The 21,681-nt window shown below is 41.8% G+C and overlaps 45 non-coding genes across 45 annotated transcripts; all 45 read right to left on the bottom strand.

Moving 5' to 3' along the window:
- Positions 1 to 2,322: 2,322 nt before the first annotated feature.
- Positions 2,323 to 2,396, bottom strand: trnat-ggu (transfer RNA threonine (anticodon GGU)). Its single transcript has one exon. It is a non-coding gene; the product is annotated as a tRNA-Thr (tRNA).
- Positions 2,397 to 2,724: 328 nt separating this feature from the next.
- trnan-guu (transfer RNA asparagine (anticodon GUU)) lies at positions 2,725 to 2,798 on the bottom strand. The gene has a single exon. It is a non-coding gene; the product is annotated as a tRNA-Asn (tRNA).
- Positions 2,799 to 5,118: 2,320 nt separating this feature from the next.
- Positions 5,119 to 5,192, bottom strand: trnan-guu (transfer RNA asparagine (anticodon GUU)). The gene has a single exon. It is a non-coding gene; the product is annotated as a tRNA-Asn (tRNA).
- A 3,089-nt stretch (positions 5,193 to 8,281) lies between these two features.
- Positions 8,282 to 8,355, bottom strand: trnan-guu (transfer RNA asparagine (anticodon GUU)). Its single transcript has one exon. It is a non-coding gene; the product is annotated as a tRNA-Asn (tRNA).
- Positions 8,356 to 8,482: 127 nt separating this feature from the next.
- Positions 8,483 to 8,556, bottom strand: trnan-guu (transfer RNA asparagine (anticodon GUU)). Its single transcript has one exon. It is a non-coding gene; the product is annotated as a tRNA-Asn (tRNA).
- Positions 8,557 to 8,882: 326 nt separating this feature from the next.
- On the bottom strand, positions 8,883 to 8,956 carry trnan-guu (transfer RNA asparagine (anticodon GUU)). The gene has a single exon. It is a non-coding gene; the product is annotated as a tRNA-Asn (tRNA).
- A 127-nt stretch (positions 8,957 to 9,083) lies between these two features.
- On the bottom strand, positions 9,084 to 9,157 carry trnan-guu (transfer RNA asparagine (anticodon GUU)). Its single transcript has one exon. It is a non-coding gene; the product is annotated as a tRNA-Asn (tRNA).
- Positions 9,158 to 9,284: 127 nt separating this feature from the next.
- trnan-guu (transfer RNA asparagine (anticodon GUU)) lies at positions 9,285 to 9,358 on the bottom strand. Its single transcript has one exon. It is a non-coding gene; the product is annotated as a tRNA-Asn (tRNA).
- A 328-nt stretch (positions 9,359 to 9,686) lies between these two features.
- Positions 9,687 to 9,760, bottom strand: trnan-guu (transfer RNA asparagine (anticodon GUU)). The gene has a single exon. It is a non-coding gene; the product is annotated as a tRNA-Asn (tRNA).
- A 127-nt stretch (positions 9,761 to 9,887) lies between these two features.
- Positions 9,888 to 9,961, bottom strand: trnan-guu (transfer RNA asparagine (anticodon GUU)). Its single transcript has one exon. It is a non-coding gene; the product is annotated as a tRNA-Asn (tRNA).
- Positions 9,962 to 10,289: 328 nt separating this feature from the next.
- Positions 10,290 to 10,363, bottom strand: trnan-guu (transfer RNA asparagine (anticodon GUU)). The gene has a single exon. It is a non-coding gene; the product is annotated as a tRNA-Asn (tRNA).
- A 127-nt stretch (positions 10,364 to 10,490) lies between these two features.
- trnan-guu (transfer RNA asparagine (anticodon GUU)) lies at positions 10,491 to 10,564 on the bottom strand. Its single transcript has one exon. It is a non-coding gene; the product is annotated as a tRNA-Asn (tRNA).
- Positions 10,565 to 11,092: 528 nt separating this feature from the next.
- Positions 11,093 to 11,166, bottom strand: trnan-guu (transfer RNA asparagine (anticodon GUU)). Its single transcript has one exon. It is a non-coding gene; the product is annotated as a tRNA-Asn (tRNA).
- A 127-nt stretch (positions 11,167 to 11,293) lies between these two features.
- Positions 11,294 to 11,367, bottom strand: trnan-guu (transfer RNA asparagine (anticodon GUU)). The gene has a single exon. It is a non-coding gene; the product is annotated as a tRNA-Asn (tRNA).
- A 528-nt stretch (positions 11,368 to 11,895) lies between these two features.
- Positions 11,896 to 11,969, bottom strand: trnan-guu (transfer RNA asparagine (anticodon GUU)). Its single transcript has one exon. It is a non-coding gene; the product is annotated as a tRNA-Asn (tRNA).
- Positions 11,970 to 12,096: 127 nt separating this feature from the next.
- On the bottom strand, positions 12,097 to 12,170 carry trnan-guu (transfer RNA asparagine (anticodon GUU)). Its single transcript has one exon. It is a non-coding gene; the product is annotated as a tRNA-Asn (tRNA).
- A 328-nt stretch (positions 12,171 to 12,498) lies between these two features.
- On the bottom strand, positions 12,499 to 12,572 carry trnan-guu (transfer RNA asparagine (anticodon GUU)). The gene has a single exon. It is a non-coding gene; the product is annotated as a tRNA-Asn (tRNA).
- A 529-nt stretch (positions 12,573 to 13,101) lies between these two features.
- trnan-guu (transfer RNA asparagine (anticodon GUU)) lies at positions 13,102 to 13,175 on the bottom strand. Its single transcript has one exon. It is a non-coding gene; the product is annotated as a tRNA-Asn (tRNA).
- Positions 13,176 to 13,302: 127 nt separating this feature from the next.
- trnan-guu (transfer RNA asparagine (anticodon GUU)) lies at positions 13,303 to 13,376 on the bottom strand. The gene has a single exon. It is a non-coding gene; the product is annotated as a tRNA-Asn (tRNA).
- A 127-nt stretch (positions 13,377 to 13,503) lies between these two features.
- Positions 13,504 to 13,577, bottom strand: trnan-guu (transfer RNA asparagine (anticodon GUU)). The gene has a single exon. It is a non-coding gene; the product is annotated as a tRNA-Asn (tRNA).
- A 328-nt stretch (positions 13,578 to 13,905) lies between these two features.
- trnan-guu (transfer RNA asparagine (anticodon GUU)) lies at positions 13,906 to 13,979 on the bottom strand. Its single transcript has one exon. It is a non-coding gene; the product is annotated as a tRNA-Asn (tRNA).
- Positions 13,980 to 14,106: 127 nt separating this feature from the next.
- trnan-guu (transfer RNA asparagine (anticodon GUU)) lies at positions 14,107 to 14,180 on the bottom strand. Its single transcript has one exon. It is a non-coding gene; the product is annotated as a tRNA-Asn (tRNA).
- Positions 14,181 to 14,709: 529 nt separating this feature from the next.
- trnan-guu (transfer RNA asparagine (anticodon GUU)) lies at positions 14,710 to 14,783 on the bottom strand. The gene has a single exon. It is a non-coding gene; the product is annotated as a tRNA-Asn (tRNA).
- Positions 14,784 to 14,910: 127 nt separating this feature from the next.
- trnan-guu (transfer RNA asparagine (anticodon GUU)) lies at positions 14,911 to 14,984 on the bottom strand. Its single transcript has one exon. It is a non-coding gene; the product is annotated as a tRNA-Asn (tRNA).
- A 328-nt stretch (positions 14,985 to 15,312) lies between these two features.
- On the bottom strand, positions 15,313 to 15,386 carry trnan-guu (transfer RNA asparagine (anticodon GUU)). The gene has a single exon. It is a non-coding gene; the product is annotated as a tRNA-Asn (tRNA).
- A 127-nt stretch (positions 15,387 to 15,513) lies between these two features.
- trnan-guu (transfer RNA asparagine (anticodon GUU)) lies at positions 15,514 to 15,587 on the bottom strand. The gene has a single exon. It is a non-coding gene; the product is annotated as a tRNA-Asn (tRNA).
- Positions 15,588 to 15,714: 127 nt separating this feature from the next.
- trnan-guu (transfer RNA asparagine (anticodon GUU)) lies at positions 15,715 to 15,788 on the bottom strand. Its single transcript has one exon. It is a non-coding gene; the product is annotated as a tRNA-Asn (tRNA).
- A 529-nt stretch (positions 15,789 to 16,317) lies between these two features.
- Positions 16,318 to 16,391, bottom strand: trnan-guu (transfer RNA asparagine (anticodon GUU)). Its single transcript has one exon. It is a non-coding gene; the product is annotated as a tRNA-Asn (tRNA).
- Positions 16,392 to 16,518: 127 nt separating this feature from the next.
- Positions 16,519 to 16,592, bottom strand: trnan-guu (transfer RNA asparagine (anticodon GUU)). Its single transcript has one exon. It is a non-coding gene; the product is annotated as a tRNA-Asn (tRNA).
- A 328-nt stretch (positions 16,593 to 16,920) lies between these two features.
- trnan-guu (transfer RNA asparagine (anticodon GUU)) lies at positions 16,921 to 16,994 on the bottom strand. The gene has a single exon. It is a non-coding gene; the product is annotated as a tRNA-Asn (tRNA).
- A 328-nt stretch (positions 16,995 to 17,322) lies between these two features.
- On the bottom strand, positions 17,323 to 17,396 carry trnan-guu (transfer RNA asparagine (anticodon GUU)). Its single transcript has one exon. It is a non-coding gene; the product is annotated as a tRNA-Asn (tRNA).
- A 127-nt stretch (positions 17,397 to 17,523) lies between these two features.
- trnan-guu (transfer RNA asparagine (anticodon GUU)) lies at positions 17,524 to 17,597 on the bottom strand. Its single transcript has one exon. It is a non-coding gene; the product is annotated as a tRNA-Asn (tRNA).
- A 127-nt stretch (positions 17,598 to 17,724) lies between these two features.
- On the bottom strand, positions 17,725 to 17,798 carry trnan-guu (transfer RNA asparagine (anticodon GUU)). The gene has a single exon. It is a non-coding gene; the product is annotated as a tRNA-Asn (tRNA).
- Positions 17,799 to 18,126: 328 nt separating this feature from the next.
- On the bottom strand, positions 18,127 to 18,200 carry trnan-guu (transfer RNA asparagine (anticodon GUU)). Its single transcript has one exon. It is a non-coding gene; the product is annotated as a tRNA-Asn (tRNA).
- A 127-nt stretch (positions 18,201 to 18,327) lies between these two features.
- Positions 18,328 to 18,401, bottom strand: trnan-guu (transfer RNA asparagine (anticodon GUU)). Its single transcript has one exon. It is a non-coding gene; the product is annotated as a tRNA-Asn (tRNA).
- Positions 18,402 to 18,528: 127 nt separating this feature from the next.
- Positions 18,529 to 18,602, bottom strand: trnan-guu (transfer RNA asparagine (anticodon GUU)). Its single transcript has one exon. It is a non-coding gene; the product is annotated as a tRNA-Asn (tRNA).
- A 127-nt stretch (positions 18,603 to 18,729) lies between these two features.
- trnan-guu (transfer RNA asparagine (anticodon GUU)) lies at positions 18,730 to 18,803 on the bottom strand. The gene has a single exon. It is a non-coding gene; the product is annotated as a tRNA-Asn (tRNA).
- A 328-nt stretch (positions 18,804 to 19,131) lies between these two features.
- On the bottom strand, positions 19,132 to 19,205 carry trnan-guu (transfer RNA asparagine (anticodon GUU)). Its single transcript has one exon. It is a non-coding gene; the product is annotated as a tRNA-Asn (tRNA).
- A 127-nt stretch (positions 19,206 to 19,332) lies between these two features.
- trnan-guu (transfer RNA asparagine (anticodon GUU)) lies at positions 19,333 to 19,406 on the bottom strand. The gene has a single exon. It is a non-coding gene; the product is annotated as a tRNA-Asn (tRNA).
- Positions 19,407 to 19,533: 127 nt separating this feature from the next.
- On the bottom strand, positions 19,534 to 19,607 carry trnan-guu (transfer RNA asparagine (anticodon GUU)). The gene has a single exon. It is a non-coding gene; the product is annotated as a tRNA-Asn (tRNA).
- Positions 19,608 to 19,935: 328 nt separating this feature from the next.
- trnan-guu (transfer RNA asparagine (anticodon GUU)) lies at positions 19,936 to 20,009 on the bottom strand. Its single transcript has one exon. It is a non-coding gene; the product is annotated as a tRNA-Asn (tRNA).
- A 328-nt stretch (positions 20,010 to 20,337) lies between these two features.
- On the bottom strand, positions 20,338 to 20,411 carry trnan-guu (transfer RNA asparagine (anticodon GUU)). Its single transcript has one exon. It is a non-coding gene; the product is annotated as a tRNA-Asn (tRNA).
- Positions 20,412 to 20,538: 127 nt separating this feature from the next.
- trnan-guu (transfer RNA asparagine (anticodon GUU)) lies at positions 20,539 to 20,612 on the bottom strand. Its single transcript has one exon. It is a non-coding gene; the product is annotated as a tRNA-Asn (tRNA).
- A 729-nt stretch (positions 20,613 to 21,341) lies between these two features.
- On the bottom strand, positions 21,342 to 21,415 carry trnan-guu (transfer RNA asparagine (anticodon GUU)). The gene has a single exon. It is a non-coding gene; the product is annotated as a tRNA-Asn (tRNA).
- A 127-nt stretch (positions 21,416 to 21,542) lies between these two features.
- trnan-guu (transfer RNA asparagine (anticodon GUU)) lies at positions 21,543 to 21,616 on the bottom strand. The gene has a single exon. It is a non-coding gene; the product is annotated as a tRNA-Asn (tRNA).
- Positions 21,617 to 21,681: the final 65 nt, after the last annotated feature.

Here is a 21,681-nt window from a genome sequence, read left to right as displayed (position 1 = left end):
CGAACCCTAGTTCCAGCAAAAACCCTAATCCTAACTCCATCTCCACCAAAGGTCTGAAACCCAATTATCCTTACTGGTTTCACTGAGGAATGAACACACAATCCTATATGTGTGAGATACGGGACTCTTACCAAACTCCCACCAAAACTCAAATCATAGCTAAAGCCTAAACCCTAACCCTACTCAACCAAAGGCCTAGCACTAGCTTCAACACTAACAGACTAACCATGTCAATGACGTGAAGGAAAAATACTAAGAAAAACACTAACCAGACTCATTTCAATTCATAAGCACCACCTCAAACGCCCACTTCTTTCTCTGCCAAATCTCCAAAAACTTTACCTCCCCTAAAAAGGTTTTCTTCTTGGATCCATTCTGCACGATTCCTGTTGGTCACACATTTTGACTTCAAAATGATGAACATCACCGAAAGGAGACGCATTTTCAAAAGTAACCTCACATGAAACCTACTACTTATGCAAGTGTACACCAGATGGCACTAATATACCAATCATAACCAGGAAGCAATCAACATTGTCAATAAAGAAATGAGAGATGCTTTTTTTTTGGGTTGTAATTTTCTTTAAATAAAATTCATTTTTCATAATTTGCTGTAAACTAATGTAGTCAATAAACTTTGAAAAACAAAATCATAATATTTAGAAATGAATATTACTAATTATAACTAGCTGATGTTTTTCTTATCCTTTAAGTGAGGGGTGGGCAAACTACAGCCTGAGGGCCACAAGCGGCCAATAAGGCTTTTTATTCCAGCCTGGTAAAAATATGGATATATAATATGCCGTCCATGAAGGAACAACAGGAATAGAAAAACACAATATTTTCATGGATAGGGAAGTCTCTCAAGGTCACCAAGAGATGAGAAAAAAATTGCATAATGTATTATTGTTTTAATGGCTTATACACTTGATCTAAGACACGGATCACACTGACCTAACATCGGGCATGTTACCTGAAAGCTAAGACAAGAAGATGGTTTAAAAAGGCACTTATAATACTTTAATTTGAGAGGCTTTAACACCAACTTGATTAAACTAATTTAAGATTATTTATAGCGTGTACATAAAGATGTTTGCATGTATATTTATTGGTAAGTACATATGAGAACAATCGGATAACCAAAATGATTTTATAATTAATTTTACATGTTTTGATGTTGTTTGATCATTTTCTAACATTGCAAAATGGATTTCTTACCAAACATGGAATACTCTACAACACATAAATCAAACAGAAACTTTATTCATTTGATTCTTTATTTTTATATAAGTGCGTTTTATTTCACTCTTTTCGTTGTCCAAATCAGGGGCGCGCTATGGAGGATCCATTACGTTTTCTCATCTCATCTCATTAGCCGTACCGCTTATCCTCAGTAGGGTCGCGGGGGGCTAGAGCCCATCCCAGCAATCATCGGGCAGTGGGCAGGGGACACCCTGAACTGGTTGCCAGCCAATCGCAGGGCACACAGGGACAGACAACTCATTCGCTCATTCACACCTAGGGACAATTTGGACCGGCCAATTCACCTGAAATGTATGTTTTTGGAATGTGGGAGGAAACCGGAGTGCCCGGAGGAAACCCACGCAAGCACGGGGAGAACATACAAACTCCGCACAGAAAGTCTGGAGCTGGATTTGAACCCACGACAGGTTCCCATGACATGAACTGTGCCGCACAAGCGCTAACCACTGCGCCGCCGTGCTGCCCCCATTACGTTTTGTTGTTTCGAATTCTCAAAATAAAAATGACATCAATAAATGCACCACAAAGACTTGCCTTTTGCTCAAAAAGTGTGTTTTACTGAAAATATAAAATAACACCTTAGAAATAGTTATCAATATAAGGTTCAGTCCTACAGAGCAAAGGACATACAAAGGAAACCTAGACTCATCGACCAATCGTCCCTGGGTGGGATTGAACCACCAACATTGCATTTAACAGCCGAGCGCGCTGACCGATTGCGCCACAGAGACTTGAATCATACTTAAAAAGTATGTTTTACTGAAAATATAAAGTAACACCTTGACCAAAGTTGTAATTTTAAGGTAAAATCATACAGAACAAATGATATACAAAGGAAACCGAGCTTGACCAGCCAATCGTCCCTGGGCAGGGTTGAACCACCAACCTTTCAGTTAACAGCCGAACGTGTTGAACTATAGCGCCACAGTGACTTGGCTTTCACTTAAAAAGTGTGTTTAAATGAAAATATAAAGTAACACCTTAAAAATAGTTGTCATTTCAAGGTAAAATCCTACAAAAGAAATTATATTCAATGGAAACCTAGCTTCACCAACCAGTCTTCCCTGGGTGGAGTTGAACCACCAACCTTTCAGTTACCAGCCGAACACGCTGACCGATTGCGCCACAGAGACTTGCTTTTCACTAAAAAAGTGTGTGTTAATGAAAATATAAAGTAACACCTTGAAAATAGTTACCATTTTAACGTAAAATCATACAGAACAAATTATATACAAATGAAACCTAGCTTCACCAGCCAATCGTCCCTGGGTGGGGTTGAACGACCAACCTTTCATTTAACAGTCGAACGCGCTGACCGATTGCGCCACAGAGACTTAAAGCTTACTTAAAAAGTGTGTTTTACTGAAAATATAAAGTAACACCTTGGAAATAGTTGTCATTTCAAGGTAAAATCCTAAATAACAAATTATATTCAAAGGAAACCTAGCTACTCCAACCACTCGTCCCTGGGTGGGGTTGAACCACCAACCTTTCAGTTAACAGCCGAACGCGCTGACCGATTGCGCCACAGAGACTTGAATCTTACTTAAAAAGTGTGTGTTAATGAAAATATAAAATAACACCTTGAAAATAGTTGTTATTTTAAGGTAAAATCATACAGCAAAAATGATATACAAAGGAAACCTAGCTTCACCAGCCAATCGTCCCTGGGTAGGGTTGAACCAACAACCTTTCATTTGACAGCCGAATGCACTAACCAATTGCGCCACGGAGACTTACCTTCCTCTTAAATAGTGTGTTTTACTGAAAATATAAAGTAACACCTTGAAAATAATTGTCATTTCAAGGTAAAATCCTACAGAACAAATTATATTCAAAGGAAACCTAGCTTCACCAACCAATCGTCCCTGGGTGGGGTTGCACCACCAACCTTTCAGTTAACAGCCAAACGCGCTGACCGAATGCGCCAGAAAGACTTACCTTTCGCTTAAAAAGTGTGTTTAAAAGAAAACATAAAGTAACACCTTGAAAATAGTTGTCATTTCATAATAAAATCGTACAGGACAAATTATATTCAAAGGAAACCTAGCTTCATCAACCAATCGTCCCTGGGTAGGGTTGAACCACCAACCTTTCAGTTAACAGCCGAACGCGCTGACCGAATGCGCCAGAAAGACTTGAATCTTACTTAAAAAGTGTGTGTTAATGAAAATATAAAATAACACCTTGAAAATAGGGCAGCACGGCAGCGCAGTGGTTAGCGCTTGTGCGGCACAGTGCATGTCATGGGAACCTGTCATGGGTTCAAATCCAGCTCCAGACTTCCTATGCCGAGTTTGTATGTTCTCCCCGTGCTTGCGTGGGTTTCCTCCGGGCACTCCAGTTTCCTCCCACGTTCCAAAAACATGCATTTCAGGTGAATTGGCCGGTCCAAATTGTCCCTAGGTGTGAATGAGCGAATGAGTTGTCTGTCCCTGTGTGCCCTGCGACTGGCTGGCAAACAGTTCAGGGTGTCCCCTGCCCACTGCCCGGAGATAGCTGGGATGGGCTCTAGCCCCCCCGCGACCCTAATGAGAATAAGCGGTACGGCGGATGAGATGAGATGAGACCTTGAAAATAGTTGTAATTTTAAGGTAAAATCCTACAAAACATATTATATTCAACGGAAACCTAGCTTCACCAACCAGTCTTCCCTGGGTGGAGTTGAACCACCAATCTTTCAGTTAACAGGCGAATGCGCTGACCGTTTGCGCCACAGAGTCTTGCCTTTCACTAAAAAAGTGTGTGTTAATGCAGATATAAAGTAACACCTTGAAAATAGTAGTCATTTCAAAATAAAAGTGAGAGGACTAATTATATTCAAAGGAAACCTAGCTTCACCAACCAATCATCCCTGTGTGGGATTGAACCACCAACCTTTCAGTTAACAGCCGAACGCGCTGACCGATTGCGCCACAGAGACTTGCCTTTCACTAAAAAAAGTGTGTGTTAATTAAAATATAAAGTAATATCTTGAAAATAGTTGTCATTTCAAGGTAATATCATACAGATCAAATTATATACAAAGGAAACCTAGCTTCACCAACCAATCGTCGCTGGGTGGGGTTGAACCACCAACCTTTCAGTTAACAGCCGAATGCGCTGACCGTTTGCGCCACAGAGACTTCCCTTTCACTCAAAAAGTGTGTTTTACTGAAAATATAAAGTAACACCTTGGCCAAAGTTGTAATTTTAAGGTAAAATCATACAGAACAAATGATATACAAAGGAAACCGAGCTTGACCAGCCAATCGTCCCTGGGCAGGGTTGAACCACCAACCTTTCAGTTAACAGCCGAACGTGTTGAACTATAGCGCCACAGTGACTTGGCTTTTACTTAAAAAGTGTGTTTAAATGAAAATATAAAGTAACACCTTAAAAATAGTTGTCATTTCAAGGTAAAATACTACAAAAGAAATTATATTCAACGGAAACCTAGCTTCACCAACCAGTCTTCCCTGGGTGGAGTTGAACCACCAACCTTTCAGTTACCAGGGGAACACGCTGACCAATTGCGCCACAGAGACTTGCTTTTCACTAAAAAAGTGTGTGTTAATGAAAATATAAAGTAACACCTTGAAAATAGTTAACATTTTAACGTAAAATCATACAGAACAAATTATATACAAATGAAACCTAGCTTCACCAGCCAATCGTCCCTGGGTGGGGTTGAACAACCAACCTTTCAGTCAACAGCCAAACACGCTGACCGATTGCGCCACAGAGACTTAAAGCTTACTTAAAAAGTGTGTTTTACTGAAAATATAAAGTAACACCTTGGAAATAGTTGTCATTTCAAGGTAAAATCCTAAATAACAAATAATATTCAAAGGAAACCTAGCTACCTCAACCAATCGTCCCTGGGTGGGGTTGAACCACCAACCTTTCAGTTAACAGCCGAACGCGCTGACCGATTGCGCCACAGAGACTTGAATCTTACTTAAAAAGTGTGTGTTAATGAAAATATAAAATAACACCTTGAAAATAGTTGTAATTTTAAGGTAAAATCATACAGCAAAAATGATATACAAAGGAAACCTAGCTTCACCAGCCAATCGTCCCTGGGTAGGGTTGAACCAACAACCTTTCATTTGAAAGCCGAATGCGCTAACCAATTGCGCCACGGAGACTTACCTTCCTCTTAAACCTAGCTACCCCAACCAATCGTCGCTGGGTGGGGTTGAACTACCAACCTTTCTGTTAACAGCAGAACGCACTGACCGATTGCGCCAGAGACTTGCCTTTCTCTAAAGAAGTGTGTTTTACTGAAAATATAAAGTAAAACCTTGAAAAAAGTAGAAATTTTAATTTCAAATCATACAGAACAAATGATCTACAAAGGAAACCTAGTTTCACCAACCAATTGTCCCTGGGTGGGGTTGAATAGAATAGAATAGAATAGAATAGAATAGAATAGAATATACCTTTATTGTCATTGTTACAAATGGGCTAACATATTGTGACAACGAAATTGGGCATGACACTCCAGTTTTACACATTCATAGTGAGGTATGAGCAAGAAGATAAAGGAACAGAGAAGATAATGTTATAAGACAAGGGGGATAAGGCTATAGTTATAATTTACATGGTATTTACACAAGAAATGTCGGCATGTGGGATGTTACATACAGGGTTGTCGTGATAACGTTGGTATCGTAACGGTTGTGCAATATTGCATTTGGTGCAAAGTCATCATAGTGCAAAAATAGTCAGCATAAAACAGGAAATGGTCAGACATTGTGCAATTTGAGCATTAAACGTAGTGCAGTCGACATGTGCAAGAACAAGACATGAGTAACATTATATTCGTATGAGGTAGTGTTGGCACGAGTTTTCAGTTTTTTTTGTTTTGTTTTTTTGTGCGGTGTCTGTTTGAGCAGTGAACAAACATAGTGCAGAAAGCATGTACGTGAGTACCATTTTACATACGTGTGAGGTAGTTTTTTTGCAACAGTTTTCAGTTTTTTGTGCGGTGTCTGTTTAGGGTGGTAATGGCTGTGGGGAAGAAACTGTCTGAGTCTGTTCGTTTTTGCTTTGTGTGACCTGTAGCGCTTGCCGGAAGGCAGCAGGTCGAAGAGATGGTGGCCGGGGTGAGAAAAGTCCTTGATGATGTTTTCTGCTCTGCTGAGGTAGCGAGAGCAGGCAATGTCCTCCAGACTGGGCAGAGAGCAGCCGACGATTCTCTGGGCTGTTTTGATGATCCTCTGGAGCTTTTTCCTGTCTGCTGCTGTGCACCCAGCATACCACACCGTGATGCAGTATGTTAGGATGCTCTCCACTGTGGCTTTGTAGAAGGACACCTGCAGCTGCTGTTTTAGGTTATTTTTCCTGAGCAATCTCAGGAAGTGCAGTCGCTACTGGGCCTTCCCTACCACCGCTCTGGTGTTTGCAGACCAGGAGAGGTCGTCGGAGATGTGCACGCCCAGGAATTTGAACGAGTGGACTCTCTCTACACAGTCTCCTTTTATGATGAGTGGTGCTGGATTCCTGCCATTCCTTCTGAAATCCAGAATCAGTTCTTTTGTTTTTGTGGTGTTCAATATGAGGTGGTTTTCCGAACACCACGTTGAAAGTGACTCAACCTCATCACTGTATGCCGCCTCGTCCCCTTCAGAGATGAGGCCGATCAAGGTGGTATCGTCAGCGAACTTAATGATAGTGTTTGTGGGGTGGGTCGGTGAGCAGTCGGAGCTGTAGAGGGTGAAAAGCAGGGGGCTCAGTGCACAACCTTGGGGGGAGCCAGTGTTCAGTGTTAGGGTGGGAGAGACATGGGTACCGAGTTTCACCGACTGTGGGCGGTTGGAGAGGAAGTCCATTATCCAGTGGCAGATGGAGGGAGAGAGTCCTAGGTGTGCAAGTTTCTCCACCAGGATCTCCGGGATAATGGTGTTGAAGGCTGAGCTGAAGTCCAGGAAGAGCATTCTGACGTAGCTCCCCCGGTGATCCAGGTGTTTCAGCACGGTGTGAAGTGCTGTGTTTATGGCGTCGTCAGTGGAGCGGTTTGCCCTGTAGGCAAACTGGTGGGGGTCCAGTGTGAGTGGCAGGGAGTTTTTGATGTGCCGGGACACTAACCTCTCGAAGCACTTCATGACCACAGGCGTAAGAGCTACAGGCCTGTAGTCGTTGAGGCTTTCCACTGCTGACTTTTTGGGGATGGGAATGATGGTGGAGGTTTTGAGGCAAGGTGGGACGGTCGCCTGTGACAGGGACCGGTTGAAGATGGTGGTGAAGACCCCAGCCAGCGGATTGGAACAGTCCCTGAGTACCCTCCCTGGTACTCCATCCGGGCCAGTTGCCTTCCTGGGGTTTATGGTATTCAGCGCACGCCTAACTTCGTGCTCCTGAAATGTGAGGGAGTTGCTGCTGGTTGTTGGTGGGTGTGATGTGGCTGTTTGTGGCCTAACAGCTTCAAAGCGAGCGAAGAACTGATTAAGGTCCTCAGCTAGTGAAGCCTCAGCCTCAACAGTTGCCAGGTTGTGGCCTCTGAAGTTTGTGATGTGTTGGAGGCCCTGCCACATCCTCCTCGGGTAATTTCCAGCGAAGAGGTGCTCGATCCTCCTTGTGTAGGCTGCTTTTGCTTCCTTGATGCCTCTCTTCAGGTCAGCCCTGGCCACCCCGTAAAGAGCCTTGTCTCCAGACCTGAAGGCGGTGTTGCGGTGTTTGAGGAGGGTGCGCACCTCGCTGGACATCCAGGGTTTTTGATTTGGGTAGTTTTTGATTTTTTTATATGCTGTGACTTCATCCGTGCAGTTCAAATACCTCCCAGCAAGTTTGATCAAAACAGTCCTGCAGCTTGGAGAGGGCTTCCTCAGGCCACGTTTGTATTGTCCTCGTTACAGGTTTTGTTTTCCTTCGGATGGGGGTGTATGAGGGGGTAAGGGATAGGCATAGGTGATCCGAATTTACTAGGTGTGTGTTAATGCAAATATAAAGTAACATCTTGAAAATAGTCTTCATTTCAAGGTAAAATCATACAGAACAAATGATCTACAAAGGAAACCTAGCTTCACCAACCAATCGTCCCTGGGTGGGGTTGAACCACCAACCTTTCAGTTAACAGCCGAACGCGCTGACCGATTGCGCCACAGAGACTTGGCTCCCACTAAAAAAGTGTGTGTTAATGCAAATATAAAGTAACACCTTGAAAATAGTTGTCATTTCAAGGTAAAATCCTACAGAACAAATTATGTTCACAGGACACCTAGCTTCACCAACCAATCGTCCCTGGGTGGGGTTGAACCATCAACCTTTCAGTTAACAGCCGAACGCGCTGACCGATTGCGCCACAGAGACTTGCCTTTCACTTAAAGAGTGTGTTAATGAAAATATAAAGTAAAACCTTGAAAAAAGTTGTCATTTCAAAATAAATTCGTAGAGGACAAATTATATTCAAAGGAAACCTAGCTTCACCAACCAATCGTCCCTGGGTGGGGTTGAACGACCAACCTTTCATTTAACAGTCGAACGCGCTGACCGATTGTGCCACAGAGACTTGCCTTTCACTTAAAAAGTGTGTGTTAATTAAAATATAAAGTAATATCTTGAAAATAGTCTTCATTTCAAGGTAAAATCATACAGAACAAATGATCTACAAAGGAAACCTAGCTTCACCAACCAATCGTCCCTGGGTGGGGTTGAACCACCAACCTTTCAGTTAACAGCTGAACGCGCTGACCGATTGCGCCACAGAGACTTAGCTTCAACTAAAAAAGTGTGTGTTAATGCAAATATAAAGTAACACCTTGAAAATAGTTGTCATTTCAAGGTAAAATCCTACAGAACAAATTATGTTCACAGGAAACCTAGCTTCACCAACCAATCGTCCCTGGGTGGGGTTGAACCACCAACCTTTCAGTTAACAGCCGAACGCGCTGACCGATTGCGCCACAGAGACTAGGCTTCCACTAAAAAAGTGTGTGTTAATGCAAATATAAAGTAACACCTTGAAAATAGTTGTCATTTCAAGGTAAAATCCTACAGAGCAAATTATGTTCACAGGAAACCTAGCTTCACCAACCAATCGTCCCTGGGTGGGGTTGAACCACCAACCTTTCAGTTAACAGCCGAACGCGCTAACCGATTGCGCCACAGAGACTTGCCTTCCACTAAAAAAGTGTGTGTTAATGCAAATCTAAAGTAACACCTTGAAAATAGTTATCATTTCAAGGTAAAATCCTACAGAACAAATTATGTTCACAGGAAACCTAGCTTCACCAACCAATCGTCCCTGGGTGGGGTTGAACCACCAACCTTTCAGTTAACAGCCGAACGCGCTGACCGATTGCTCCACAGAGACTTGGCTTTCACCAAAGAAGTGTGTGTTAATGAAAATATAAAGTAACATCTTGAAAATAGTCTTCATTTCAAGGTAAAATCGTACAGAACAAATGATCTACAAAGGAAACCTAGCTTCACCAACCAATCGTCCCTGGGTGGGGTTGAACCACCAACCTTTCAGTTAACAGCCGAACGCGCTGACCGATTGCGCCACAGAGACTTGGCTTCCACTAAAAAAGTGTTTGTTAATGCAAATATAAAGTAACACCTTGAAAATAGTTGTCATTTCAAGGTAAAATCCTACAGAACAAATTATGATCACAGGAAACCTAGCTTCACCAACCAATCGTCCCTGGGTGGGGTTGAACCACCAACCTTTCAGTTAACAGCCGAACGCGCTGACCGATTGCGCCACAGAGACTTGCCTTTCACTTAAAAAGTGTGTGTTAATGAAAATATAAAGTAATATCTTGAAAATAGTCTTCATTTCAAGGTAAAATCATACAGAACAAATGATCTACAAAGGAAACCTAGCTTCACCAACCAATCGTCCCTGGGTGGGGTTGAACCACCAACCTTTCAGTTAACAGCCAAACGCGCTGACCGATTGCGCCAAAGAGACTTGGCTTCCACTAAAAAAGTGTGTGTTAATGCAAATATAAAGTAACACCTTGAAAATAGTTGTCATTTCAAGGTAAAATCCTACAGAACAAATTATGTTCACAGGAAACCTAGCTTCACCAACCAATCGTCCCTGGGTGGGGTTGAACCACCAACCTTTCAGTTAACAGCCGAACGCGCTGACCGATTGCGCCACAGAGACTTGCCTTTCACTTAAAAAGTGTTTGTTAATGCAAATATAAAGTAACACCTTGAAAATAGTTGTCATTTCAAGGTAAAATCCTACAGAACAAATTATGTTCACAGGAAACCTAGCTTCACCAACCAATCGTCTCTGGGTGGGGTTGAACCACCAACCTTTCAGTTAACAGCCGAACGCGCTGACCGATTGCGCCACAGAGACTTGCCCTTCACTAAAAAAGTGTCTGTTAATGAAAATATAAAGTAACACCTTGGAAATAGTTGTCATTTCAAAATAAAATTGAGAGGACAAATTATATTTAAAGGAAACCTAGCTTCACCAACCAATCGTCCCTGGGTGGGGATGAACCACCAACCTTTCAATTAACTGCCGAACGCGCTGACCGATTGCGCCACAGAGACTTGCCTTTCACTTAAAAAGTGTGTGTTAATGAAAATATAAAGTAATATCTTGAAAATAGTCTTCATTTCAAGGTAAAATCATACAGAACAAATGATCTACAAAGGAAACCTAGCTTCACCAACCAATCGTCCCTGGGTGGGGTTGAACCACCAACCTTTCAGTTAACAGCCAAACGCGCTGACCGATTGCGCCAAAGAGACTTGGCTTCCACTAAAAAAGTGTGTGTTAATGCAAATATAAAGTAACACCTTGAAAATAGTTGTCATTTCAAGGTAAAATCCTACAGAACAAATTATGTTCACAGGAAACCTAGCTTCACCAACCAATCGTCCCTGGGTGGGGTTGAACCACCAACCTTTCAGTTAACAGCCGAACGCGCTGACCGATTGCGCCACAGAGACTTGCCTTTCACTTAAAAAGTGTTTGTTAATGCAAATATAAAGTAACACCTTGAAAATAGTTGTCATTTCAAGGTAAAATCCTACAGAACAAATTATGTTCACAGGAAACCTAGCTTCACCAACCAATCGTCTCTGGGTGGGGTTGAACCACCAACCTTTCAGTTAACAGCCGAACGCGCTGACCGATTGCGCCACAGAGACTTGCCCTTCACTAAAAAAGTGTCTGTTAATGAAAATATAAAGTAACACCTTGGAAATAGTTGTCATTTCAAAATAAAATTGAGAGGACAAATTATATTTAAAGGAAACCTAGCTTCACCAACCAATCGTCCCTGGGTGGGGATGAACCACCAACCTTTCAATTAACTGCCGAACGCGCTGACCGATTGCGCCACAGAGACTTGCCTTTCACTTAAAAAGTGTGTGTTAATGAAAATATAAAGTAATATCTTGAAAATAGTCTTCATTTCAAGGTAAAATCATACAGAACAAATGATCTACAAAGGAAACCTAGCTTCACCAACCAATCGTCCCTGGGTGGGGTTGAACCACCAACCTTTCAGTTAACAGCCAAACGCGCTGACCGATTGCGCCAAAGAGACTTGGCTTCCACTAAAAAAGTGTGTGTTAATGCAAATATAAAGTAACACCTTGAAAATAGTTGTCATTTCAAGGTAAAATCCTACAGAACAAATTATGTTCACAGGAAACCTAGCTTCACCAACCAATCGTCCCTGGGTGGGGTTGAACCACCAACCTTTCAGTTAACAGCCGAACGCGCTGACCGATTGCGCCACAGAGACTTGCCTTTCACTTAAAAAGTGTTTGTTAATGCAAATATAAAGTAACACCTTGAAAATAGTTGTCATTTCAAGGTAAAATCCTACAGAACAAATTATGTTCACAGGAAACCTAGCTTCACCAACCAATCGTCCCTGGGTGGGGTTGAACCACCAACCTTTCAGTTAACAGCCGAACGCGCTGACCGATTGCGCCACAGAGACTTGCCTTTCACTTAAAAAGTGTGTGTTAATGAAAATAAAAAGTAAAACCTTGAAAAAAGTTGTCATTTCAAAATAAATTCGTAGAGGACAATTTATATTCAAAGGAAACCTAGCTTCACCAACCAATCGTCCCTGGGTGGGGTTGAACGACCAACCTTTCATTTAACAGTCATACGCGCTGACCGATTGCGCCACAGGGACTTGCCTTTCACTTAAAAAGTGTGTGTTAATGAAAATATAAAGTAACATCTTCAAAATAGTCTTCATTTCAAGGTAAAATCATACAGAACAAATGATCTACAAAGGAAAACTAGCTTCACCAACCAATCGTCCCTGGGTGGGGTTGAACCACCAACCTTTCAGTTAACAGCCGAACGCGCTGACCGATTGCGCCACAGAGACTTGGCTTCCACTAATAAAGTGTGTGTTAATGCAAATATAAAGTAACACCTTGAAAATAGTTGTCATTTCAAAGTAAAATCATACAGAATAAATTATGTTCAAAGGAAACCGAGCTTCACCAACCAATCGTCCTTGGGTGGGGTTGAACCACCAACATTTCAATTAACAGCCTAACGCGCGACTGATTGCGCCACAGAGATTTAAATCTTACTTAAAAAGTGTGTTTTACTGAAAATATAAAGTAACACCTTGAAAATAGTTGTCATTTCAAGGTAAAATCCTACAGAACAAATTATATTCAAAGGAAACCTAGCTTCCCCAATGAATCGTCCTTGGGTGGGTTTGAACCACCAACCTTTCAGTTAACACCCGAATACGCTGACCGATTGCGCCACAGAGACTTGATTTTTACTTAAAAAGTGTGTTTTACTGAAAATATAAAGTTACACCTTACAAATATTTAACAATGTAAGGTTCAGTCCTCCGGAACAAATGATATACAAAAGAAAACCTAAATTCATCAACCAATCGTCCCTGGGTGGGGTTGAACCACCAACCTTTCAGTTAACAGCCGAACGCGCTAACCGATTGCGCCACAGAGACTTGCCTTCCACTAAAAAAGTGTGTGTTAATGCAAATATAAAGTTACACCATGAAAATAGTTATCATTTCAAGGTAAAATCCTTCAGAACAAATTATGTTCACAGGAAACCTAACTTCACCAACCAATCGTCCCTGGGTGGGGTTGAACCACCAACCTTTCAGTTAACAGCCGAACGCGCTGACCGATTGCGCCACAGAGACTTGCCTTTCCCTTAAAAAGTGTGTGTTAATGAAAATATAAAGTAATATCTTGAAAATAGTCTTCATTTCAAGGTAAAATCCTACACAACAAATGATCTACAAAGGAAACCTAGCTTCACCAACCAATCGTCCCTGGGTGGGGTTGAACCACCAACCTTTCAGTTAACAGCCGAACGCGCTGACCGATTGCGCCACAGAGACTTGCCTGTCACTTAAAAAGTGTGTGTTAATGAAAATATAAAGTAATATCTTGAAAATAGTCTTCATTTCAAGGTAAAATCCTACACAACAAATGATCTACAAAGGAAACCTAGCTTCACCAACCAATCGTCCCTGGGTGGGGTTGAACCACCAACCTTTCAGTTAACAGCCGAAAGCACTGACCGATTGCGCCACAGAGACTTGCCTTCCACTAAAAAAGTGTGTGTTAATGCAAATATAAAGTTACACCATGAAAATAGTTATCATTTCAAGGTAAAATCCTTCAGAACAAATTATGTTCACAGGAAACCTAACTTCACCAACCAATCGTCCCTGGGTGGGGTTGAACCACCAACCTTTCAGTTAACAGCCGAACGCGCTGACCGATTGCGCCACAGAGACTTGCCTTTCCCTTAAAAAGTGTGTGTTAATGAAAATATAAAGTAATATCTTGAAAATAGTCTTCATTTCAAGGTAAAATCCTACACAACAAATGATCTACAAAGGAAACCTAGCTTCACCAACCAATCGTCCCTGGGTGGGGTTGAACCACCAACCTTTCAGTTAACAGCCGAACGCGCTGACCGATTGCGCCACAGAGACTTGCCTGTCACTTAAAAAGTGTGTGTTAATGAAAATATAAAGTAATATCTTGAAAATAGTCTTCATTTCAAGGTAAAATCCTACACAACAAATGATCTACAAAGGAAACCTAGCTTCACCAACCAATCGTCCCTGGGTGGGGTTGAACCACCAACCTTTCAGTTAACAGCCGAAAGCACTGACCGATTGCGCCACAGAGACTTGGCTTCCACTAAAAAAGTGTGTGTTAATGCAAATATAAAGTAACACCTTGAAAATAGTTGTCATTTCAAGGTAAAATCCTACAGAGCAAATTGAGTTCACAGGAAACCTAGCTTCACCAACCAATCGTCCCTGGGTGGGGTTGAACAACCAACCTTTCAGTTAACAGCCGAACGCGCTGACCGATTGCGCCACAGAGACTTGGCGTTCACTAAAGAAGTGTGTGTTAATGAAAATATAAAGTAACATCTTGAAAATAGTCTTCATTTCAAGGTAAAATCATACAGAACAAATGATCTACAAAGGAAACCTAGCTTCACCAACCAATCGTCCCTGGGTGGGGTTGAACCACCAACCTTTCAGTTAACAGCCGAACGCGCTGACCGATTGCGCCACAGAGACTTGGCTTTCACTAAAAACGTGTGTGTTAATGAAAATATAAAGTAACATCTTGAAAATAGTCTTCATTTCAAGGTGAAATCCTACAGAACAAATGATCTAAAAAGGAAACCTAGCTTCACCAACCAATCGTCCCTGGGTGGGGTTGAACCACCAACCTTTCAGTTAACAGCCGAACGCGCTGACCGATTGCGCCACAAAGACTTGGCTTCCACTAAAAAAGTGTGTGTTAATGCAAATATAAAGTAACACCTTGAAAATAGTTGTCATTTCCAGGTAAAATCCTACAGAACAAATTATGTTCACAGGAAACCTAGCTTCACCAACCAATCGTCCCTGGGTGGGGTTGAACAACCAACCTTTCAGTTAACAGCCGAACGCGCTGACCGATTGCGCCAGAGAGACTTGGCGTTCACTAAAGAAGTGTGTGTTAATGAAAATATAAAGTAACATCTTGAAAATAGTCTTCATTTCAAGGTAAAATCATACAGAACAAATGATCTACAAAGGAAACCTAGCTTCACCAACCAATCGTCCCTGGGTGGGGTTGAACCACCAACCTTTCAGTTAACAGCCGAACGCGCTGACCGATTGCGCCACAGAGACTTGGCTGTCACTAAAAAAGTGTGTGTTAATGCAAATATAAAGTAACACCATGAAAATAGTTGTCATTTCAAGGTAAAATCCTACAGAACAAATTATGTTCACAGGAAACCTAGCTTCACCAACCAATCGTCCCTGGGTGGGGTTGAACCACCAACCTTTCAGTTAACAGCCGAACGCGCTGACTGATTGCGCCACAGAGACTTGGCGTTCACTAAAGAAGTGTGTGTTAATGAAAATATAAAGTAACATCTTGAAAATAGTCTTCATTTCAAGGTAAAATCATACAGAACAAATGATCTACAAAGGAAACCTAGCTTCACCAACCAATCGTCCCTGGGTGGGGTTGAACCACCAACCTTTCAGTTAACAGCCGAACGCGCTGACCGATTGCGCCACAGAGACTTGGCTTCCACTAAAAAAGTGTGTGTTAATGCAAATATAAAGTAACACCTTGAAAATAGTTGTCATTTCAAGGTAAAATCCTACAGAACAGATTATGTTCAAAGGAAACCTAGCTTCACCAACCAATCGTCCCTGGGTGGGGTTGAACCACGAACCTTTCAGTTAACAGCCGAACGCGCTGACCGATTGCGCCACAGAGATTTGGCTGTCACTAAAAAAGTGTGTGTTAATGCAAATATAAAGTAACACCATGAAAATAGTTGTCATTTCAAGGTAAAATCCTACAGAACAAATTATGTTCACAGGAAACCTAGCTTCACCAACCAATCGTCCCTGGGTGGGGTTGAACAACCAACCTTTCAGTTAACAGCCGAACGCGCTGACCGATTGCGCCACAGAGACTTGGCGTTCACTAAAGAAGTGTGTGTTAATGAAAATATAAAGTAACATCTTGAAAATAGTCTTCATTTCAAGGTAAAATCATACAGAACAAATGATCTACAAAGGAAACCTAGCTTCACCAACCAATCGTCCCTGGGTGGGGTTGAACCACCAACCTTTCAGTTAACAGCCGAACGCGCTGACCGATTGCGCCACAGAGACTTGGCTTTCACTAAAAACGTGTGTGTTAATGAAAATATAAAGTAACATCTTGAAAATAGTCTTCATTTCAAGGTGAAATCCTACAGAACAAATGATCTAAATAGGAAACCTAGCTTCACCAACCAATCGTCCCTGGGTGGGGTTGAACCACCAACCTTTCAGTTAACAGCCGAACGCGCTGACCGATTGCGCCACAGAGACTTGGCTTCCACTAAAAAAGTGTGTGTTAATGCAAATATAAAGTAACACCTTGAAAATAGTTGTCATTTCAAGGTAAAATCCTACAGAACAAATTATGTTCACAGGAAACCTAGCTTCACCAACCAATCGTCCCTGGGTGGGGTTGTACAACCAACCTTTCAGTTAACAGCCGAACGCGCTGACCGATTGCGCCACAGAGACTTGGCGTTCACTAAAGAAGTGTGTGTTAATGAAAATATAAAGTAACATCTTGAAAATAGTCTTCATTTCAAGGTAAAATCATACAGAACAAATGATCTACAAAGGAAACCTAGCTTCACCAACCAATCGTCCCTGGGTGGGGTTGAACCACCAACCTTTCAGTTAACAGCCGAACGCGCTGACCGATTGCGCCACAGAGACTTGGCTTCCACTAAAAAAGTGTGTGTTAATGCAAATATAAAGTAACACCTTGAAAATAGTTGTCATTTCAAGGTAAAATCCTACAGAACAGATTATGTTCACAGGAAACCTAGCTTCACCAACCAATCGTCCCTGGGTGGGGTTGAACCACGAACCTTTCAGTTAACAGCCGAACGCGCTGACCGATTGCGCCACAGAGATTTGGCTGTCACTAAAAAAGTGTGTGTTAATGCAAATATAAAGTAACACCATGAAAATAGTTGTCATTTCAAGGTAAAATCCTACAGAACAAATTATGTTCACAGGAAACCTAGCTTCACCAACCAATCGTCCCTGGGTGGGGTTGAACCACCAACCTTTCAGTTAACAGCCGAACACGCTGACCGATTGCGCCACAGAGACTTGGCTTTCACTAAAAAAGTGTGTGTTAATGAAAATATAAAGTAACATCTTGAAAATAGTCTTCATTTCAAGGTGAAATCCTACAGAACTAATGATCTACAAAGTAAACCTAGCTTCACCAACCAATCGTCCCTGGGTGGGGTTGAACCACCAACCTTTCAGTTAACAGCCGAACGCGCTGACCGATTGCGCCACAGAGACTTGGCTTTCACTAAAAAAGTGTGTGTTAATGAAAATATAAAGTAACATCTTGAAAATAGTCTTCATTTCAAGGTGAAATCCTACAGAACAAATGATCTACAAAGGAAACCTAGCTTCACCAACCAATCGTCCCTGGGTGGGGTTGAACCACCAACCTTTCAGTTAACAGCCGAACGCACTGACCGATTGCGCCACAGAGACTTGGCTTCCACTAAAAAAGTGTGTGTTAATGCAAATATAAAGTAACACCTTGAAAATAGTTGTCATTTCAAGGTAAAAACCTACAGAAAAAATTATGTTCACAGGAAACCTAACTTCACCAACCAATCGTCCCTGGGTGGGGTTGAACAACCAACCTTTCAGTTAACAGCCGAACGCGCTGACCGATTGCGCCACAGAGACTTGGCTTCCACCAAAGAAGTGTGTGTTAATGAAAATATAAAGTAACATCTTGAAAATAGTCTTCATTTCAAGGTAAAATCCTACAGAACAAATGATCTACAAAGGAAACCTAGCTTCACCAACCAATCGTCCCTGGGTGGGGTTGAACCACCAACCTTTCAGTTAACAGCCGAACGCGCTGACCGATTGCGCCACAGAGACTTGGCTTCCACTAAAAAAGTGTTTGTTAATGCAAATATAAAGTAACACCTTGAAAATAGTTGTCATTTCAAGGTAAAATCCTACAGAACAAATTATGTTCACAGGAAACCTAGCTTCACCAACCAATCGTCCCTGGGTGGGGTTGAACCACCAACCTTTCAGTTAACAGCCGAACGCGCTGACCGATTGCGCCACAGAGACTTGCCTTTCACTTAAAAAGTGTGTGTTAATGAAAATATAAAGTAATATCTTGAAAATAGTCTTCATTTCAAGGTAAAATCATACAGAACAAATGATCTACAAAGGAAACCTAGCTTCACCAACCAATCGTCCCTGGGTGGGGTTGAACCACCAACCTTTCAGTTAACAGCCGAACGCGCTGACCGATTGCGCCACAGAGACTTGGCTTCCACTAAAAAAGTGTGTGTTAATGAAAATATAAAGTAACACCTTGAAAATAGTTGTCATTTCAAGGTAAAATCCTACTGAACAAATTATGTTCACAGGAAACCTAGCTTCACCAACCAATCGTCCCTGGGTGGGGTTGAACCACCAACCTTTCAGTTAACAACCGAACGCGCTGACCGATTGCGCCACAGAGACTTGCCTTTCACTTAAAAAGTGTGTGTTAATGAAAATATAAAGTAAAACCTTGAAAAAAGTTGTCATTTCAAAATAAATTCGTAGAGGACAATTTATATTCAAAGGAAACCTAGCTTCACCAACCAATCGTCCCTGGGTGGGGTTGAACCACCAACCTTTCAGTTAACAGCCGAACGCGCCAACTGATTGCGCCACAGAGACTTGCTTTCCACTAAAAAAGTGTGTGTTAATGCAAATATAAAGTAACATCTTCAAAATAGTCTTCATTTCAAGGTAAAATCATACAGAACAAATGATCTACAAAGGAAACCTAGCTTCACCAACCAATCGTCCCTGGGTGGGGTTGAACCACCAACCTTTCAGTTAACAGCCGAACGCGCAAACCGATTGCGCCACAGAGACTTGCCTTCCACTAAAAAAGTGTGTGTTAATGCAAATATAAAGTGACACCTTGAAAATAGTTGTCATTTCAAGGTAAAATCCTACAGAACAAATTATGTTCACAGGAAACCTAGCTTCACCAACCAATCGTCCCTGGGTGGGGTTGAACCACCAACCTCTCAGTCAACAGCCGAACGCGCTGACCGATTGCGCCACAGAGACTTGGCTTCCACCAAAAAAGTGTGTGTTAATGCAAATATAAAGTAACACCTTGAAAATAGTTGTCATTTCAAGGTAAAATCCTACAGAACAAATTATGTTCACAGGAAACCTAGCTTCACCAACCAATCGTCCCTGGGTGGGGTTGAACCACCAACCTTTCAGTTAACAGCCGAACGCGCTGACTGATTGCGCCACAGAGACTTGGCGTTCACTAAAGAAGTGTGTGTTAATGAAAATATAAAGTAACATCTTGAAAATAGTCTTCATTTCAAGGTAAAATCATACAGAACAAATGATCTACAAAGGAAACCTAGCTTCACCAACCAATCTTCCCTGGGTGGGGTTGAACCACCAACCTTTCAGTTAACAGCCGAACGCGCTGACCGATTGCGCCACAGAGACTTGGCTTCCACTAAAAAAGTGTGTGTTAATAAAAATATAAAGTAACACCTTGAAAATAGTTGTCATTTCAAGGTAAAATCCTACAGAACAAATTATGTTCACAGGAAACCTAGCTTCACCAACCAATCGTCCCTGGGTGGGGTTGAACCACCAACCTTTCAGTTAACAGCCGAATGCGCTGACCGATTGCACCACAGAGACTTGGCTTCCACTAAATAAGTGTGTGTTAATGCAAATATAAAGTAATACCATGAAAATAGTTGTCATTTCAAAATAAATTCGTAGAGGACAAATTATATTCAAAGGAAACCTAGCTTCACCAACCAATCGTCCCTGGGTGGGGTTGAACGACCAACCTCTCATTTAACAGTCATACGCGCTGACCGATTGCGCCACAGGGACTTGCCTTTCACTTAAAAAGTGTGTGTTAATGAAAATATAAAGTAACATCTTCAAAATAGTCTTCATTTCAAGGTAAAATCATACAGAACAAATGATCTACAAAGGAAACCTAGCTTCACCAACCAATCGTCCCTGGGTGGGGTTGAACCACCAACCTCTCAGTCAACAGCCGAACGCGCTGACCGATTGCGCCACAGAGACTTGGCTTCCACCAAAAAAGTGTGTGTTAATGCAAATATAAAGTAACACCTTGAAAATAGTTGTCATTTCAAGGTAAAATCCTACAGAAAAAATTATGTTCACAGGAAACCTAGCTTCACCAACCAATCGTCTCTGGGTGGGGTTGAACCACCAACCTTTCAGTTAACAGCCGAACGCGCTGACCGATTGCGCCACAGAGACTTGCCTTTCACTTAAAAAGTGTGTGTTAATGAAAATATAAAGTAAAACCTTGAAAAAAGTTGTCATTTCAAAATAAATTCGTAGAGGACAATTTATATTCAAAGGAAACCTTGCTTCACCAACCAATCGTCCCTGGGTGGGGTTGAACCACAAACCTTTCAGTTAACAGCCGAACGCGCTGACTGATTGCGCCACAGAGACTTGGCTTCCACTAAAAAAGTGTGTGTTAATGCAAATATAAAGTAATACCATGAAAATAGTTGTCATTTCAAAATAAATTCGTAGAGGACAAATTATATTCAAAGGAAACCTAGTTTCACCAACCAATCGTCCCTGGGTGGGGTTGAACCACAAACCTTTCAGTTAACAGCCGAACGCGCTGACTGATTGCGCCACAGAGACTTGGCTTCCACTAAAAAAGTGTGTGTTAATGCAAATATAAAGTAATACCATGAAAATAGTTGTCATTTCAAAATAAATTCGTAGAGGACAAATTATATTCAAAGGAAACCTAGCTTCACCAACCAATCGTCCCTGGGTGGGGTTAAACGACCAACCTTTATTTAACAGTCATACGCGCTGACCGATTGCGCCACAGGGACTTGCCTTTCACTTAAAAAGTGTGTGTTAATGAAAATATAAAGTAACATCTTCAAAATAGTTTTCATTTCAAGGTAAAATCATACAGAACAAATGATCTACAAAGGAAACCTAGCTTCACCAACCAATCGTCCCTGGGTGGGGTTGAACCACCAACCTTTCAGTTAACAGCCGAACGCGCTGACCGATTGCGCCACAGAGACTTGGCTTCCACTAAAAAAGTGTTTGTTAATGCAAATATAAAGTAACACCTTGAAAATAGTTGTCATTTCAAGGTAAAATCCTACAGAACAAATTATTTTCACAGGAAACCTAGCTTCACCAACCAATCGTCCCTGGGTGGGGTTGAACCACCAACCTTTCAGTTAACAGCCGAACGCGCTGACCGATTGCGCCACAGAGACTTGCCTTTCACTTAAAAAGTGTGTGTTAATGAAAATATAAAGTAATATCTTGAAAATAGTCTTCA

The sequence above is a fragment of the Urocampus carinirostris genome, chromosome 6 (genome assembly GCF_059441175.1).
Source record: "Urocampus carinirostris isolate Australia breed hairy pipefish chromosome 6, RoL_Ucar_1.0, whole genome shotgun sequence".
NCBI lineage: Eukaryota > Metazoa > Chordata > Actinopteri > Syngnathiformes > Syngnathidae > Urocampus > Urocampus carinirostris.
Note: the sequence above shows the minus strand (reverse complement) of the source record. Positions and strands in the feature narration are given on the sequence as shown.